The sequence below is a fragment of the Pinus tabuliformis genome, chromosome 6, assembly GCF_031772625.1.
Source record: "Pinus tabuliformis cultivar Carrire ecotype Pingquan chromosome 6, CPIR1, whole genome shotgun sequence".
NCBI lineage: Eukaryota > Viridiplantae > Streptophyta > Pinopsida > Pinales > Pinaceae > Pinus > Pinus tabuliformis.
In genome coordinates, this window is record NC_142292.1 from 1784392894 (window position 1) to 1784413565 (window position 20672).

Genomic DNA, 20672 nt, shown 5'->3' on the forward strand with positions numbered 1-20672 from the left:
TGTAGCAAAAGCGTTATAGCGAAAATTCCACGATGTCCTGTTTTAGATGAAATTCTAGAGTTTGAAAAAACCCTAATTTCCTTAGATCATAATTCCGAAAATATAGCGGGAAAAGCTCTGAAATTCAAACGCGGGGTTCAGTATGAGTTCTTATCAAATGGGTTTTTTGTTTTACCTCTGAAATGTCACAGAAAAAGAGTTATAGCGAAAATGCCATGATGACTTATTTGGAGCAGTGAAACCCTAGAATCCAAAGCTCTGATACCAAATGTTATGAAACCAGCTCACAAAAATATAGAAAAGATAGATCAACGCCTTATAATTCAGCCTCTTTGAGGGGGCAACCTCATTTACATTACACAAATGAACAATTCTTGAATGATACAAATGACAAGACCTCCTTTCTATATATAGGAGTCTAAGGGGTCATAATATAATCAGAGCCGACATAACAATAATAATGTAAGGGCACAATAATAACAATAGTGGGCTTCTATGGAGAACAATAATAACAATATGGGGACTACATGGGTACAACAATATAATAAAGGGGTTGTACTAATAATAATAAGGGGTTACACTAGTAGTATAGGGACCTAACACCTTGGCTCCATCTAGAATTGACTAAGAATGTTTACTACAAAACATATGTCTGGACAAGTGTTCACAAGGTACATCAAGGAGCCAATCAATTGTCGGTAGGATCTGGAATCAACAAGGCTTGAATATAAAATCCTTAACTTCTTCAAATTTGTGATCATTGCACTTGTCATCAATTTATTGTCCATCTTACCAAACTTCTATAATATCTTGATCGCATATTTCCCTTGACCAATATAGATCTCACTAGGTTTATACCATACTTCTAGTTTGAAGTAGTAATGCACTATTCCAAGGTCCTTCATAGCAAATTCAGCTGTAAGTTTCTTCTTGCATTGTTGAACATGATGCTCCACACCTGTTATTAGTAAGTCATCCACATATAGTAGTATAATTATGGGTTCATTCTTAACCACCTTTATGTAGAGATTAGGATTTGCAGAACTTTTGACAAAACCAAGTCTTAATAGATATGCATCCATCTTGGTGTACAATGCTCTAGGTGATTACTTCAAGCGATATAGATCCTTCTCCAACATGCAAATGTGTGTTTCCTTATCTTGAACTTTGAATCCTTGGGGATTCTCAATGTAAACTTCTTCATCAATTCTCCCATTGAGAAAGGTCATTTTCACGTCCATTTGATGGATGTTCCATCCCATATAGAAACAATAGAAATGAGTGATATAATGGTTGTATGTAGAAATTATGTTGTATATTTGCAACTTCTTATGATGTTTTAATCAAAATCACAAGACACAAACCTACTCTACTGCTCTACGGAAATAAATTCACAATTTAGAACAATAGTCTCAAACATGCAATAAGAAATAACACACATGCACACAATATTTTTTTCGAGGAAATCAATCTGCTAAAAACCCCAATGCCTGCTTGCATTAATCTAATGAATAGAGATGTATTACAATTGATTTTCTCAACTGATCACAACCTGCAAGTGAATAACCTACCTCTCTACTCACTAAGAAGCTCTAACCCAGACTTAGTCAATTTATGTCTCTGTTTGAGCCCATATTTCCTTACGCAATTCCTTGAGAAATTAGGCCCCTATTATTTAGGAATTTCCCCAAAATGGATTGCGCAATTCCCTGGATTGATCATCTGACTGCATGCAACACATGTACACTTAAGACTAGCCTACAATTGGTGTTACACTACCTTGGAATCTCCACCACAGCTAGGAAACTTGAATTCTCGGCATGCACTAGATATTTTGGGTTGATTGATCAGATAAGTGGATGATCATTGAGTTTGACTCAAGTCCCATTGTTTAACTAACCTTCCATTAATTCCTCCAATAGTTAGAACTATTTTAACTGAAAACAACCTGAGATAACTGACCTTGATTGCTACAAATTAGCAAACACACATGCTTAACTGAACTCTAACTCCTCCAACTTGAATTTACTGAGCTAACTAAGTGACAAGAGCCTTTTCACCTCATTTAACTGCATCCAAGTTGTCTATTGATGTGGAAATTTGAATTTTCTCAATTTAATCAAGGCAAAATCAAATTTAGAATTTCTTGCTACATTTTTCAACATTGTATATCTTGTTGTTGGAGAAAAAGTTTCTTCATAATCGATTCCTTCTTATTGAGAGAATCCTCTTTCCACAAGCCTTTCCTTATATTTATCAATACTTCCATCAACTGCATTCTTGATTTTGCACACCCATTTGGAAGTCACAATTGATTAGACTTTAGGTCTGGGAACAATTTTCCAAACATCATTCTTCATTATTGACTGGTATTCTCCTTCAATTGCATTCTTCCATTCTTGATGTTCGGTTTCCTTCTCATAAGAGGTAGGTTATAGTTCAATAACTTTAGTTATGTAAGCTGCATAACATGAATATCTCTTAGGCTTCTTACTTTCTCTGAATGTTACTTTAGTTGTTTCATGTCCTTCAACTTCTTGTGGAGTTGACCTTAACCAAGCCAGCCTCTTTCGATTTTCTGGGATGATGACTTGCTGCATGGGTTCACTTGGTCCTCCAATTTATTCATGATTATTTGTAGGTTCTGGAGTATTGTCGTGCCTTAAAACTTCTTCATTTGCAAATATAGGTTCTTCTTCCTATCATAATCAATAGGAATGTCTTTGGACTTTTTGTATGCAATATTTTCATAAAAAATGACATCTTTGCTTACTTCAATATGGAGATCTTCCTTGATGTAGACTCCATATGCTTTTGATGAAGTGTTATATCCAAAAAAGATGCCTCTTATACCTGTGGGGTCCAACTTCTTCCTTTTTTCCTGGGTAAATGTATACGAGACATCCAAATATTCATAGTAGATCAACATTTGGTTTATTTCCTATGAATACTTCTTCGAGGGTCATGTCATTAAGAATTCTATGAGGGCTTCCATTTTTTATATATATTTTTGTTGCAAAAGCTTCTCCCCATAAGAACTTGGGAAGGTCTTGGTCATGTATCATGGCTCTAACACATTCTTTAATGGATTGGTCCTTCCTTTCAGCCACACCCTTCTATTGAGGATTGTAGGGAACCATCAACTCCCTCTTATTTCTTGCTTCTTTACAAAAATCTACCAGTTCCCTTGAAATATATTCTCCACCATTATCCGATCTTAGGGTTTTTATATTCCTTTCTGCCAAATTTTCTACTTTTGCCTTGAACTCTTGAAATTTCTCACATACTTCATCCTTAGACTTTAGGAGGTATATCCAAGTCTTTCTAGAGTGATCATCAATGAATGTTACATAGTATTGATGACCACCATGTGACTTCTCTACCATAGGTCCACAAACATCGGAGTGTATGAGATCCAAAATTTCCTTAGATCTTGTATCATTGCTAGTAAAAGGTTTCTTCACATTCTTGCCAAGAGAACATCCTTTACATACTCCTCCATGCTCTTCTTTGATTTAGGGGATAATAGTAACCATATGATTCAATGATGGAAATATATTATAATGGGTGATCATACCTTCTATGCCATAATTCATAACGATTGATATCTAAATGTACTAGATCTTGAGGAGGAGCGGAGGTGTTAGAAGTCTATACAACCTCCCCTCACCAATCCCAATAGTCTTTGCATTTTTAATACTAGATCCCTTAGACCAAACAATAACTTTTCCATCAATAAATGCTACCCTATCACCTCTGTCTTCTAAGAAAGAAATAAAAAGCAAGCCCTTTTTCAAACTTGGGACCTATAGGATATTGTTGAGATGAATATTCCCACTGGATTCCATCTCCAAGGAGGTAGATGCAATCCCTTTAACCGAGTAGCTATTCTTGTCTCCAAGTTCCAATGAATGAGAAGAGTTTCCTTTTGATATAGTCTTGAGTTAACCTCATTCCCCTGTCATGTGCCTTGAAGCTCAACTATCGATTACCCATGTACTATCATCTTCAAATGAACCTGTAAGAGTGGAGTAAAGACTTCCATCCACGACTTTTTTAGATAGGTTGGAGATGAACTTGATGATGAAAACCTTGGTAGATTTAAGGATATTCCTAAGTGTCTTGAGACCTTTCTTCATACAATTTTCCATTGGAGAGAGAGAGAGAGAATATAAATAATTGCTTCAAGAATGTCTTTCAACAAGAATGCCAACAAGGATGCAATCTTCAAACTTCCTTCCCTCACCTTAGCTCTGATACCATGTTGAGAAATCAATATGCTATTATATTAGGATTGATTCCTCTTACTTGATAATTACTTATGAGTGTTTGTTGGCTTTTATTACTTAATTACGTCTTCTTCATCAAGCAATTACCAAAGCATAAAGTGCATGAAGATAACAAGAAACAAATAACGCAAGATGTAGGCACCAAGCTAGGAAAAAACCCCCACAAGGGGGGAAACCCAAACAATTTCTCTTCTTATAGAATCAGATCAAAGTGAGACAACCAAGACCCAAGACCAAGACCTCCACAAGAAACCAAGTCATCCCTCATTCAAATATCCTTAAACTAATCCAAGTCAACAAAAGTCAAATTTGGTCAAACCTCTTCTAATCAGAATTTAGGACCTACAACTTTGCAAAGTTACCCCAACACCCTCTCAAAGTTGCCCCAACACCTTTGTAGAAACAAAAATTCAGCCCTCAAATTCACAGAGTAACCCCAATAGCTTCACATGAGTGAACAAAGACAAGCAAAAATTCAATTTTTCTTTCTTCTTTTGATTCTTCTCTCTTTGTGGCCTTCACTCTACTTCTTCTTCTCTCTTGCACAAAAATCGAAGTGTGTGAGTGAGGGATCAAATGAGGTCGAAGTCTCTTCCTTTTATAGCCATCTAGGAGGTCGATAAGGCCACTTCAAGGCCAACTTGACAAGGCGGGGAAAACTTGGTATTATGGGACAAAATGACTATTTTTTACTCAAAATAATATTTTTATTTTCTGTTACAAATTGTCCAAATGGGAGTTTCTCGCATGAAATTTTCTATTTTTAACTCAATAAATCCTATAATAATGAAGAACGTGCTTTTACTAGAAAATAATAATAACAGTACAATTTATTTTTCTTCTTTTTGTTGTTTTTACAATGATTACATATTGATACAAGTACAAAGATAATTATGAAGACCGAACCTAGTTACATTTTCAACAATACCCATTTAGAGACTTTGGTGATTCAGTTGGAAGCTTCTAATACGGTCACAAAATCAGTAGATCTAGCACAAAATCAAAGGGAGAAGAAACCCATGAGGATTAGGGGATAAGAAATACCAGATTGTATGTACCATGATTAGAGAGTAGAGAGGCTCTTGAGATATGGCAATGTAGTGAGGGACCATTGTATATTTGATCTTGGCCTAAGAAAACCAACTGCAAGTGTCCCAAACTAAGTTGTTATGTAGAGTTGTGTTATGGGTGTTGGCTAGGCAGGGCACTAAAGCACTAAGAGAGAAGTCCACTAAGGGATTGATAAAGTCATGAAGGGGTTCCTTTATTATGGAAAGATAACTAAGAAACTATGCATAGTTAAGTCTAGGCTCACATCTCATTGGGGTTTGAAGGGAACTTTCCAAATTTTATGTGGATGGAGAGTGCCTTTCATGCTTAGACCTTTGTTATCTTGAGAGAGAGAGCCACTTTTTGGGTGATTTTTAGGTAGGGCACTGAGCACTAATAAATGGTAGGTCACCAAGGGAATAGTGGGTATTGAAGGGGATCCCTTTGTGTCATGCAAAATGGATAAGAAATCACCTATAATATTTAGGCAAGCTCTAGGCTTAGCGGGATTCTAAGAGAACTTACTGAGTTTGAATTGATGAAGGAGTGTGGCCTTCAGGAATCCACCTTCAATGACATAATGAGAGACTTCCCTCGTGGCTTCATGGTTTGGATCGGGGGTGGCCAACTATAAAGGATAAAACAAACAATTAAGCCTATGTTTGGGTGGAAAGCAACTCACCCTTCATCAATTGTAGGTACCTATGCATCATGATAATTTTAGTGTTGTTGTGGACTTCAAATATGTAATGCAAATTATGTTAAATGGGATAGAAATGATGTTGATGAATTTTGTATATTTATGCTATTTCCTAATGAATTGTATGTGATCTTGTAATGTATATTTAATGAATGATCATTCAATGTAATGGGTTATTGAGCACAAATCTCATAGAAATGGTTAGTGGCTTTTCTATCCTTTATATGTTGTTGTAATAGGCCTTTTGACAAGAAATACATTATGGCTATGAAGACAAGTGATGTCAACTCCTTCAACCTCTTGAGAAACCATGATGGATGATTATTTGTGGAGGAATCTTAGTGAGTCTCAACCATGGGAGTTGTATCTACTCCAGATAGGAAAGAGAAGCCTCAATTTTATTTCTTATGAGCAAAGCATCAAAGCATCACATTAATGAAGTGGACCTAAGTGTAAGAGTAAAGGCCTTGGTATTAAAGTGGAGACTCAATGGAAGGAGCCTTCATATAACATCCAGTTTGAAGTGTTGATGAGTTCACTAAAGAACTAATGAAATGGTGGAAATTGTTGAAATGATTGCTTAAGCCTTGATGAATTTTAGAATGAACGTGAATTCTAAGAGTCCTTGTTGGAACTACTATGTGGTTCAGTTGTTGAAAGGTATCCTTGTTTTGGGATAAGAATACTTGGAGATCTTCTTGTGCCTATGTCTTAGAAGGAGTATGCTCTTTGTGAAGATAGTCATTGATGATGGCCTTTAGTTGATGATATATTGTGCTTAAATCACTTTGTGCATGCATTGACATGAGTGGGAGGTTTCACTCAGATAGGAAAATTGTGAATAATCACCTCATTTTGACTCCTTGGAGAAAATCCTAGTTAGTGAATGTGGATGAGGAGTTGTGGATTCCTTTATAGTTGAGAAAAGCCTCAATGTCCTAAAACATATATTGGATAAGTAATTTCTTCTTTTTGAATTAGATTGCTCGAGAGGAGGCATCATTTTCCAAATAAGAAAGCTTGCAAAAATCCTCAAATTATGTGCCTAAAAGTTTTGGACGTAGCCCCTAGTCACATGGGCTAGTTGTAGTCATGACCAAGGCGTAGCACAGGGAGAGAGACACTAAATGGTGCAAATGTCTAATGAGAAGTAGATGTTATATTTATTTGAGCATTATTTTCAGACATCTAGGACTTTTAGTAGTGTGAAATTCTGATAGAGATCAAATGTTCACAATATCTAGATATTTTGACATTTGGAACTTTATTTAACCTCCACCTTTTGAAATATTTGGATACAAAGCATTGAATGGATGGAACCCCACCAAATGGAACCTAGCTTGTAAAGGAACTCATACGATAGAGTTACACAAAGCTCCAAGATCTAAAATTTGTTTAAAAATAAACGTTGGAACAACAAATAAAATCCTGGATATGGATGTCAGGTAGATTAAACATGGGGTGGACAGGTGGAGTCCACATAAGCAAACCTCAGGGACTGCAGTGAGATGGAGGGAGGTGACATTTGAGTTAATTTGGCACATGATTTCACAAATCACATTGAGCTTCGTACAATGAACCATAGCATGTGTAGGAAGTAAAGGGGTTGATGTGGTATGCTTGAGTTTAAGTTGTTTATTATGTAGAATTCGAATGCCCTAAGGGTTTTTCACAACGCTGAATCCATTTATGCATTCAAAAATGCATTTTAAATCACAAAAGAAATTACATTTTTTCTTAAAATTGTTTCATGGATTCCGATGAAAAAATCTATTTCATCTATAAGTTAATATGTTTCAACTAAACTTATCACCCAATAATAATAATAATAAAATCTTAAACAAGGTTAAAAAATAATTTATGGAATTAAAAAATAAATAAAAAAATTGTTAAAACAAATTAAAAAAATTATTGATGCAATTAGATAAATATCCATCGACCCTTGTATGAACCGACCGTGAGAGCGTTCTCCTGGTAACAAGCTGCACATTATTTAAATCAAGTTCTATGAAATTCGCACAGAAATTAAAATTAGTGTAAGCGTTCCTGTAAGAGCTTTCGCCCACAGAAAACGCTCCAGTTGGGTGTCGAACCTACAAATCCCTGATCAGTAAACAGCCGTTGAATACACCGAACAATATGTGTCGTTATATTATATACCAAATTTTATGATTAGTTGATTAATTTATTTTCTAATAAGTCCGAGAAAGTGAATGTTAAAATCATATATTAAAGTGGACGTGCCGGAGTGGTTATCGGGCATGACTAGAAATCATGTGGGCTTTGCCCGCGCAGGTTCGAATCCTGCCGTCCACGTTCAAACTTTTAGAGTTAATAGGTTTTCATTGTTTTGTTAGGGCCCTTGTTTAATCAGCAGGATATCGTGTAACTTTTTAAGAAAAACACGTGCTTTCATAGCTCAGTTGGTTAGAGCACCCGTTTAGTAAGCGGGAGGTCATGAGTTCAACTCTCATTGAAAGCATTGACAATGTACGTGACTCCGCCATCTCATTGAAAGCATTGACAATGTATGCGATTCCGCGATCTCAGTGAAAGCGGAGTAGTCGCTCTAACGCCACGGTTTCAAATCTCATTGACAATAAATTACATTGAAAGCATTGACAATGTATGTGATTCCGCGATCTCAGTGAAAGCGGAGTAGTCGCTCTAACGCCACGGTTTCAAATCTCATTGACAATAAATTTTGTAATAATTGTAATCTTGTCAAATCTCATTTGATTCAGTTAATACAATGTACCGTCATATGTTGTCATAGTAATAATTGTAATCTTGTCAAATCTCATTTGATTCAGTTAATACAATGTACCGTCAAATCTCATTTGACATTTGATTCAGTTAATACAATGTACCGTCAAATCTCATTGACAATAAATTTTGTAATAATTGAAATCTTGTCAAATCTCATTTGATTCAGTTAATTCAGTAAATCTCATTTGAATTTTTTTTTTCCTGTAATAATTGTAATTTTAGTATAGAAATCTTCGGCAAAATCACATAACCAATATTTCGTCGACGCGTTTCGAACCAACCAGTGTGGTTCATCGTCAGGACAAGATGAAGAACTGATCTGGCGTAGCGAGAATAAATCGAGTGTGCAGATTCAGTTAACACAGTGTACCGTCATATACTGCGATAATTGAAACGCTAACAAACTGAGGTGGAAAACACGACGACTATTGTACCGGGATTTAACGATTTAAGCGCGTAAGTGGAGGATCATTTAATGGTTGAAGTTAAAACTGCACCAAAACCTAGATCTGCTTCACAACACATCAGGCCTCGTACACAAGCTCAACTATTACACATCGTCACCCAACTATCCTATGTCAACTCATATATCAAAAAGAGTAGTCTAACGAGGCTACAACTCTCCCAAAAAAATTGTGGAAATTGGGGCATGATTTTGGTAAAAATCCAGTAGAAATGGGAAATCTTGGTTACAATTGTCAAGTTTCAAGATTTTGGGTGTCTTCGAGTTTTTGATAGCACTGAATCCATTTTCACCATAAAAAACAATTCAAACACTCCTATAGCGAGATTTTGAAAAAAAAAAAAATGATCGAATTATGACAAAACTAGATTTTTGGTAAAAATTATGGCCTTCGTAAACAATGGCTATCAAAAATCATCACCCCAATGTTGTAGTGAGATTCAAATCCCAAACCGCACAATTGTCTATCAATGTTATGCAACCTTTTTTATTATCCCTGCCACTGACAGGTATATCGCATTAATATTGCATTTATAATTTAATACGCTAAGGAAAGAGCTAACGGGCATGCTATAGGGCATTAAATGCCCCGCTACATACGTCCCGTTAGCTATTTAACAGGCGCGAGGGGTGATAGATAAATAAAAAATAAACCTCGCACGTGTTAAATAGCTTACGGGACGCATGTAGCCGGGCATTTAATGCCCTATAGCATGCCCGTTAGCTCTTTCCATATGCGAATATAGTTATGATTAATTTTATTCGTGTAGGGTCCACCGACGGTCGGGAGTCAATTTTGGTCTCTACTCCTAATGTTGTCAATGAGCCCAGTGTCCAATCTTCGACTCGTCAGGGTCGGCCAGTCTGCTCCACAAATGTGATTTTTTATTATTTGAACTGTATTATAAAATATAAAATAAATTTATTATTTAAAAAGATTAAAATATTTTGCATCAAAAACTAGTGCATCGTCCTATCAATGGAACTATATAGAATTCTAGTGTTTACTCCATCATAGGAAGCATTCCGTCAACATAGAAGATCTGGTGTTCCAACAGTAATGGTTGTGGCAACTTAATAAAATATAAGCATGACATAATTATTTGTTGATCTTACCGGCAGTCGATTCACACGTTGGCTAGTAAGGGAGCAAGCAGAGCCCAAATCAAGTTGGGTCCGATCCAAAACTGCGCAGAGAGCGAGATAGTTGGGTGGCCCTATACTTAGAGCAAGTTTGACTCCCGACCTACTTTGTATCTGTGTTTGCTTTCTCCATTAGATTAGTACTGGCGGTTACTGAATCACCATGTGGTTAAAAAAAAAAACAATAAATAGATCTGCTCCATGAAAGTCTAGAAAAAGAGGTTTTCCTAACGACGTGACATGTACATACATACCTGCTGAAAGTTTTGAAATTAATTATCTCTCTTACAAAAAATTAGCTAAAGGATTGATTTTAGTTACTTCAGTTTTTGGTACTGGGTTTCAAATTAATTCAAAAAAAATGAGTGATTTACTCTGATTTATTCGAGTGGAGCAGGCCTTCATGAAGATTCATTGTATTTGATAAAATGATTTTTCACTGCACATTTTTTAATTCAAAGGGAAGAAATTTTTCAAGAGGTGGAGATGGTTCACATAATGCTAGATACATGTCTTTACAGTTGGGAGAATGAGAATTTTCTTCTCCACAAATTAAAAATATGGAAGACGAAATTTAGGAAGGAACCACACAACTCACAGGTGAGACGTTCTGCACTTGGAGGCGGCCAAATAACGTTGCTAAACATTCAATAATTAATCAAACAATATTACACATATTTATGTAATTACATTTTCATTAGGGAAATCAAACAAACTCCTAGAAAATAGGATCTAACACCTAAATAAAAACACAATCTAAAGCGCTCACAACCACTTTCTCCATATTTCCAAGTCTCCCCTTTAATGGAAAAAGGGTTAATTTCCACACCTAGCATCTCCCTAAACAATACAAATTTCATCTTTCGAAGAGGTTAGTGAAAATGTTAGAATTATTTTCACAAGTATTACAGTGTTCAAGAAAAAATTCTTTAGACTATATCTTTTCTCTAACAAAATGACACTGAGCATCAACATGCTTTGTTCTTGCATAATAAACTAGATTATTTTCCAACTTGATTGAGCTTTGGTTGTCACATTTGATCATTGTAGCCTTCTTTTGTTCTTCTGCAACATCTTGAAGAAATATCCTCAACCAAACAACGTCACAAGTTGTTGCACACAAAACTTTATACTCTGCCTCAGTGGACGACAAAGATACAATAGATTTCTTCTTGCTACTCCATGAAACAATCCTGGATACAATTCTAAAAGCATAACTTGTAGTAGATCTCCTATCATCTGGATTACCAACCCAATCTGAATCTGAGTAACTTGTCAACGCAACATCAAATGAATCAGTATACTTAATGCCAAAATAAAATGTTCCTTTCAGATACATGAGTACACCTTTCACTGCTTTCCAATGGCTTTCTAGAGGTCTTGCCATAAACTGGCTTAACACACTAACAGAGTATGTTAAATCAGGTTTGGTTGTAGCGTGATAATTCAAGCTTACCACTAGTTGTCTATACAATGTACCATCAACCTCCTTTGAGCCATCATCAAAATGAAGTTTCACATTCTATGGCATTGGAACAAAAGCAACTTTACATTGATCCGTTTTGAACTTCTTAAGTAATTCTCTAACATACTTACCCTAGGATACAAAATTCTGACCAACATTTCTCCAAACTTTAAGACCTAAATAGTAATGTAACTCACCAAGATCTTTCATCTCAAATACTTGTGAAATATGCACCTTAATTCCTTCAATTAATTTAATTGAATGTCTTGTAATAATTAAATCATCAACATATAAAGCAATCAATACAACATGCCCCTTTGAATCAAATTTGGTATACAAGTTTGGATCACTTTGACTCCTCATAAAACCCTATTGAAGAAAGAAGGAATCTATCTTTTCATACCACAACCTAGGTGCCTGCTTCAGCCCATACAAAGCTTTCTTTAATCTGTAAACTAAATGTTCTTGCCCCCTTTTCACAAAACCTTCAGGTTATGTCAAATACATCTCCTCCTTTAAATCACAATTCAAAAAATCATATTCTACATCTAATTGGTGAAGATTCCAATGGTACTTTGTAGCTAATGCAATTAACAATCTAATAATGTTTAGTTTAGCTACAAGTGCAAATGTTTCTGCATAATCAATGCCTTCTTTTTGTGAGTACCCTTTTGCCACCAATCTAGCTTTATATTTATCTATGTTTCCATATGCTTTAAAATTGGGTTTGTATAACCATTTACATCATATAGGCTCTTTATCTTTAGGCAATTCAGTCAATTCCCAGGTTTTGTTTTTAATTATAGAATCATATTCTTCCTTCATTGCTTTTCTCCATTCTTTATGTTCGTTAGCTTAATTAAAACTCATGGGTTTTATCACATTTAAAACACTACTCACTAAGGCATAGTCCTTATACTTTTCAGGTTGTTATGCAACCAACTCACAAAAAGATAGATCAATGACTTAAAAAATATTCTCTTCAAGGGGGAAACCTCCTCTACATTACATAAATGAACAATTCTTGGATGATACAAATGAAAATACCTCCTTTCTATATATAGGAGTCTAAGGGGTAACAATATAATCAAATTCTACACAACAATAATAATGTAAGGGCACAAAAATAAGAATAGTGGGCTTATATGGGGCACAATAATAACAATATAGGGACTACATGGGCACATCAACAATAATAAGGTGGCTACACTAACAATAATAATAAGGGGCTACACTAGTATTATAGGGACCTAACATGCCCCTCTACTTCAAAAAAGTGTTGTCCTCAATGCTTGAGTAGTTTTGGATGCTTCTGCATAAAATTCTCATCCTCTCATGCGGAATATTCAGTGGGTAAGTTCTTCCACTTGATGAGGTACTCTGAAATTGATCGATTTCGTAGCTGTCGGGTTCTTGTTTCCGTAATTGCTTAAGGTTCCAGTGTGATTTTTCCTTCCTCATCAAGTTCTTGAAATATTGTTTGAACTAGGACCTTGTCACTTATAACCTTCTTTAAGCATGAAACATGGAAAACTCGGTGCACTCGGAAGATGCAGGAAGCTCCAATTTGTATGTTGTAGTATCAATATTTTGCAACACGTTGTGAGTACCATAGTATTTTGGTTATAATTTATTATCTTTCTTAGCTTGCTTGAGGGACATTTTTGTGTATGGTTGTAATCGTAAAAATACCTAGTCACCTACATCAAAACTTCTTTCACTGCGATGTTGATTCGCCCGTTGTTTCATTCGATTATGCGCCAAAGTGAGGTTATCCTTTAAGAGTTGGAGAAATTATTGTTAACGCTCGATGTGATCTTCTAGTGCTTGAACCTTGGAAATTTTCTCTTAAAGATGATGTGATGGACGGTGGATGATATCCATAAAGTGCCATAAATGGAGTCATTTTTGTTGTGGTATGGAAGGTATTGTTATAGCACCATTCAGCCATAGGTAACCACTTGACCCATTGTGTTTGTTTATCAGATACAAAGCAACAAAGATATCCTTCCAAACATTTGTTCACTATCTCAATTTTCCCATTAGATTGAGGATGATAAGATGAACTATGAGCTAATTGAGTACCCATACAAGAAAATAATTCCGTCCAAAAATTTCCTATGAAAATGGGATGTCTATCGCTTACAATAATCTTTGGGTTTCCTTGTAGCTTTTGAATTGTTTCCATAAATGAAGTAGCAACTATACTTGATTTAAATGGATGAGATAATGCACAGAAGTGTGCATACTTGGTAAGTCTATCAACTACCACATGATGAGACTCTTTCCTTTGGACTTGGGTAAACTTATGATTAAATCCATTGAAACCTCCTCCCAACGCTGACTTGGAATGACTAAAGGTTGTAACAGACTCAGGATCTTAATTGTCTCAATTTTATTTTGTTGGAAAACCAAACATTCTGCCACAAACTTTTGAATATCAGATTTAGGGCCCTCCCAAAAAAAAATCTTCTTGACCCTGTGGTAAGTTTTTAAAAATCTTGAGTGCCCTCCTAAGGGAGAGGTGTGCAATTCCAAAAGAATCTTTTATTTGAGTTGGGAATTCTTACAAATATATAAGCAATCTTTGTACCATAATGAATCATTTTTCTAGCTAAATGTATCAGATGTACGAGGATATTACTGCAACATTTGAATGAGCGTCCACACTTCTTTGTCATTATTCCATTCATCCCTTGCACTGGTTATCTAATCTTTGGATAATAGAAATGACACAAAACAATGCTTCCACATCCTCATCCTTTCTTGAGAGTGCATCTACAACAACATTTTATTTCACTCTTTTGTAGATGATTTCAAAGTCATAACCCAACATCTTTGTGACCCATTTTTTCTACTCTTCTGAAGATAATATTTTTTTAAAAAGCATTTAATACTATCATGATTTGTTTTTACCTTGAAGTGTCTACCCATTAGGTAATGTTGCCATTGCTTTAGTGCATGCAGTATTGCCAACATTTCCTTCTCATAAATAAGTTTGTGTAAATATTTTCATTTGATTGGATGACTTTCAAAAGCGATGAGTCTTCCTTCTTGCATTAAAAAACACCAATTCCATTTCTTGAGGCATCACATTCCACATTAAATGTTTTTGTGAAGTCTAGCGTAGCTAAGACCAATGCTTGGCACATTGCCTCTTTAAGATGTTCAAAGGCCTTAGTTGCTTCTAGAGTCCAAGAAAATGCATCTTTCTTCAATAATGATGTTAGAGGTGTTGTTATTCTCACATAATTCTTAACAAACTTGTGATAATACCTTGTCAACCCGAGAAATCCTCGAAGATTCTTTATGGTTGTGGGGATTTTCCATTCCTTAATGGCTTAATTTTTTTCAGGGTTTACCTTAACACCCTCATGAGATACAATATGACCCAAATATTCCACTTCCTGTACTCCAAAGAAACATTTGGAGGTTTTTGCATACAATTGTTTCGCTTCTAATAGTTTGAGAACCCTATCAACATGTTGAACATGATCCTTCCAAGACTTGTTGTAGATTAGTATATCATCAAAAAATCCTAAAACAAATTTTCTAAGGAAGGGTTTGAAAATGGAAGTCATCAAACCTTGAAATGTAAAAGGTGCATTGGTAAGGCCAAAAGGCATGACCAGAAATTCATAATGACCCTCATGAGTTCAGTATTCATTCTAATTTGGTGATATCATGAACAGAGATCCAACTTGGTGGAGTAATTTTATCCATGTAATTCATCCAACAATTCATCAGTGACATGAATGGGAAATTTGTCTTTAATAGTGATCTTGTTGAGATCCCTATAATCTAGACACATGTGCCATGATCCATCCTTCTTATGCACCAATACTATTGGTGTAGAGAAATAACTTTGACTAGGTTGATACCGACCTCTAGCATTTATGCAACCATATGTTCAATTTCACTCTTTTGGGCATAGGGATATCTATAAGGCCTAATATTTGGAGGAAAAATTCCTGGAATCAAGTGAATAACATGATCATGATCACGAATATATGGGAGGCTTTTGGGAATCTGGAATATCTTGGAATGATTGTCCAAGACTTTTTGGAGATCTGGAGAAATAGATGATTTCAATGTTTGAACCTCTAGTGAGCATAATTGTGCAATTATGCCTCGTTTTTCTTTCTTTAGAATCTCTTTCATTCCATTAGAGTTGATTATCTTTCATGTTTTCCCTATGATACCCTTTGATTCAACTTCCTTTCCTTCCCAAAAAAATTTCAAGAAAAGTTCTTGAAAATTAAAAACTATCGTCCCTAAAGATTGTAACCATTGGACTCCTAGTATAACATCATCACTACCCATTGGAATGGAAAGCATTGGAATATTCAATACATATTCCCCCATGGATAACTTGATATTATGGCACTTTCTAGAGAAATTTACAGTTCCTTCATTTGCAACCATCACTTGACACTTTGGTGCTGGATATAGGAAGCAATTCAATTCCTTGTCTATATTAAAAGGAATAAAATTATGGGTACTACCCGAATCAATCAACTATTACCTTTTTCTTCTTGCTATGTCCTTCTATATTGAGAGTTTGAGGAGTGGTAATTCCTGCCAATGCATTACAAGATATGTTCAGATTCATTTCTTCTTTCTCTAGGGTTGGTTCCTGGTGTATATCCTCTTATTTTGACGTTTCTTCTTCCTTTTCTTTCTCCTCTTCACAATCTATGTAAAATAATTTCTTCTTAGCACACTTATGACCTTTAATGTATTTTCTATCACAACTGTAACATAACCCTTTTTCTCTTTTTTCCTCCAATTGTTGTGGTGTCAACCTTTTAGGTTGTGGAAGGCTAGGAGCAACAACACTTCCATCTTTATAGTGGTGAGTGGTAGACTTCCTTGTTGCCATAATTTTGCTTTGAACTTTTCTTGCCACCCTAAATGCCTTCTCTAATGAATCAGGTTCCCAAAGGCGAACCTCATGTTAGATGTTATTGATGAGCCTCATCATTTAGTAATTATATGGGCCTTAATTGGCCTTAATTCACCTCCTAGCTCAGTCAAACCAACTATTCTCACAACTTATTACATACTTTTGATTATATTTTGTTTACGAAATGAGTTAGAGTTGGGCATGTTGCTTTGTGGTCTACTGTGCATGAGATGCATGAACAAAGGATAAAAGCAAGGAAAATGGAGGTATAAAGGATAAAAGCAAGGAAATATGGCAAAGACCTTGGTAAAACTAGAATGGGATAAGGAGAGTAATTATAGGAGGTAAATCCTCCTCATTTACTACCCCTCCATTCGAATATTCCTCCACCAGCTCGGAGTGCAAACAACCATCACTTTGAAGACTAGAAGATAGCCGAGCAAGTGAAAAGGACAGAAACTAGTTTTTCTTGAGTTAGAGACCAAGCCTCCCTAATGGGAAAGAAGTCGTTAGAGACTTCAAATGTATAAATAGAGAGGCTTAGGACCTCAGTAGGATTCATACTTCTATTGTAAAAACTTTGTTTTATTTCTGAGCTGCAAGAGACTTGTGACAATTTGTTCTGTAATCCATGGTTTTTATAATAAGAATGAGTTTTGTTTAAGCCAGCTCTGAGTTAACTTCGAGGGCTAAAGCTCTTGGGTTAGGGCCCAACCTAAGAAGCCAAAGCTCCTCTTTACTTTGCATGTATGCTAGCATAGTTTCCTGGTTTTCATTGTTCATATGCTTAAATAGCTTCCTGGTTCTGTTTATTTGTTTAAATAGCTTTCTGGTTCTATTTATTTGCTTAACTAGGATTCATGTTTTTTCTGGTTATTTGCTTAGGTAGTTGCATTTTCATTAGAGTAGCGTAGAGTAGATCAATTGTGTTGTAGTTTACTTCCATTTGTGCCTTTTTTCAGTTACAGGTTAGCTAAGTGAAAAAGATCACTATCAAGTTGTCCGCAATTGTCTCGGCCTCATCTCCTCCCTCCGGGACCATGACTTGAGGAAGAGACCCTTCAGCAGCCCCAAAAACACAGGTTTCCGGTTCTCGCATGGGCTATGGAGTTTGTTGTTTGATACAGTTATTTGCTCACTTTCACTAGTTTTCTCTGTCGCTTTCCTTTGAAACCGCCTTCAGCATGATTCCTCATGCATCGCTTCCTCATCATCCGATCACCAACAAACCTTCACAATCACCATCTAATTCACTAGTTTCTCCAATTGCTTCCTCGCGTGGAGTCCACCACTTACTTTATGAACTTTAAGTCCCCACCGTCGCTCTGCCTCGCCTGATCTGACGACTATCGCGTCACCCGATCACTTTAGGCGCTTTAAACCCCCACCGTCGATCTGCCTTGCCTGATCCGACGACTGTCGCTTTACCCGTTCGCCAACTAGCTTGGTTGATCTCCACCATTGATTAACCCCGCCTAATCCAACGACTATCGCGCAATCTTGCGTGGATTAGTGCACGAATGTTATCCTCGTGAGAGCACGTGAAAAAAGTGGTTTTCTCATGCTAAATGTCGCGCAATAAGGCTAATCGCGTGAAATTTCCAAATATTGCTTACAGCCTGAAGGGCGCGCAAGAAACTACTTACTGCCTTAGAAACCTGCTCCCTCATTTCCGCACATTTATTTTCCCCGTGACGTGATCTCCGTCGCCCATCTCTTGACTTCACCCGCGCGATAAGATCTTAGCCGTTCATTGCTCCTGTTAGCCTCGTCCGTCCATCTCTTGACTTCACCTGCGCGATTAGATCTCGGCCATTCATCTCCTGTTAACCTTGTTCGTCCATCCACTCACCTAATCCCTCGTGACACGATCTTCGTCGTTCATCTGCTTTGTTCCCTTGTTCGTCCATCCATTCACTTAAGCCTTCGCGATAAGATCTCCACCGTTCATCCTGTTAGTTAACCCTGTTCGCCCATCTATCTATGTAACCTCCTGCAATCCAATCTCCACCATTCATTTGCCTTTCACCCAACTGATCCAACAGTTCTTATGCACTATTGCTCCCTCATGTCCTCCTTTCACCGATTTTGACCTCTAATTGCTTTTTTCGCTTGAAACCCGATTTAGCCTAAGTTTCTTTGTTACACCTTAGTCTAGTTTTGATGCTCTTTACTTCTGCAACCTAGATAATTAGCATTAGGTTAGTGTTAATTTAGCAATTTTGCTTAGCATATTTGTTTAATTGGTTAGTTAGGTCATGTTTTGATTTAGCATTTCATGTTGTTTTCTTCATTACTACAGTAGAGTAGCTCTCTCTTAGAATAGGTTTGTTCTCCTTCCATCAAAGAATTAAGCTTCTTCTGACTCTATAGAAGTTTGGTTTGAAACCCCTGGGTTCTCTTCCAGACAAACAGTGACAACAGGCAAGACCTTCACTTCTACTTGTGCATGTAACACTGTCACCTCCAAGTTTGTACGAACCCTGGGTTGATAAGTAAAGATGGTAGCCCTGGGAGTTGCAGCATTATTGTTGCAATACCTAGGCTCATTAGTTATCCTTTAGGGTCCCTATGAAAACATCAATCATATGCTCCTCTGGAATATTGTTTACCCTGATATTCAATTTTTGGAAGTCCTCAATGTGCTTTGCTATTGAACCCTTTTGTTTGAGATTTATCAATTGGCTAAAGAAGGTGTTTCTCTTTGTATCCTCATAATGTGCTATCATTTCCTCTATAAAAATTGACCAAGTGACAAGTGTTTTATGAGAATAAAGCCATCAATACCATACAAACTGATTGGGTTCTAAATATAAAGTTGCAGTGCATACCTTTTGTGTGTGTTGCACATTATGGAGATTGAAATATTGCTCCATTTGTAGTATCCATGGTACCAAACCCTTGCCATCAAAGTTCCTCATATCGATCTTTGGAATATGGTGGATATTCAATCCAAAGTTAGAGTTTATGGCATCATGATTAACATTCATTTTTTTTTCTCATCACGAGTTTCATCTAATACCTTTTTGCCATTAGGAAGCATTTCTTGTAGCAACTTTGTCAAACCTTCCATGTATGATTTTAAACCATTCTTCAATTCTTCCATGTTTCCTTTCATTTTTGCTTTTATACCATCCATCTTAGCTTCCATGCCATTCTTCAAAGCATCTATATTAGCTTCCGTTTCATTTTTGGTTAGTCTTTGCGAGAGCAAAATTTGTTGCACTTAGTCTTGTAATATTGATATATCATGTTTCATTTCGTCCTCTTCTTCATGCATCATAGTAGATATTTCTGGTTGCTTGCTAGGCATTTCCATTTTCTTTCTTCGAGTAATTTTGGAATCAAACAATGATATTTATGCTTTACTATGCCCCTTGAATCACTTCAAACTGATTTTTCAAACAAAACTTATGCCAATTTTAAAAAACAATACACACATTTTTCTAGCTTTGTAGGAGCTCAATATTGAATTTGTTGTATCTCTGTAAATTTGGATCTCCAAGGTATGAAAATTGGTTTTGTGGTATTCCTCTATGTCTTATTTCCAATGCCACAAGTCATAACAAATTTGGAATCTTCAAGGCAAAGTTATGTCAAATCTCCCACGATGGCCTGATTATGGATTGGTTCAGTAGAGCGAAATTTTACGGAGTGCCGCATGTCACTTTTTCAACCTTCAGCCCTGCAAATGATACAAACGATACTACAATCCATTCAAGTTTGTCCACTTTTTACAAAATTCAAATCTGATGCTCGTAGAGGAATATATGATGATTTTACCAATGTCACTTATTTGAGACGAAATTATGGAGCATGTAAAAACCCTAACTTATTCGGACCATATCTCTGAAAATATAGAGAACCAAGATCTAAAACTTTTATAG

General features: G+C 36.2%; 2 non-coding genes across 2 annotated transcripts; both read left to right on the forward strand.

Annotated features, from left to right (window-relative positions):
- Positions 1-8273: 8273 nt before the first annotated feature.
- TRNAS-AGA (transfer RNA serine (anticodon AGA)) lies at positions 8274-8355 on the forward strand. Its single transcript has one exon. It is a non-coding gene; the product is annotated as a tRNA-Ser (tRNA).
- A 92-nt stretch (positions 8356-8447) lies between these two features.
- TRNAT-AGU (transfer RNA threonine (anticodon AGU)) lies at positions 8448-8521 on the forward strand. The gene has a single exon. It is a non-coding gene; the product is annotated as a tRNA-Thr (tRNA).
- Positions 8522-20672: the final 12151 nt, after the last annotated feature.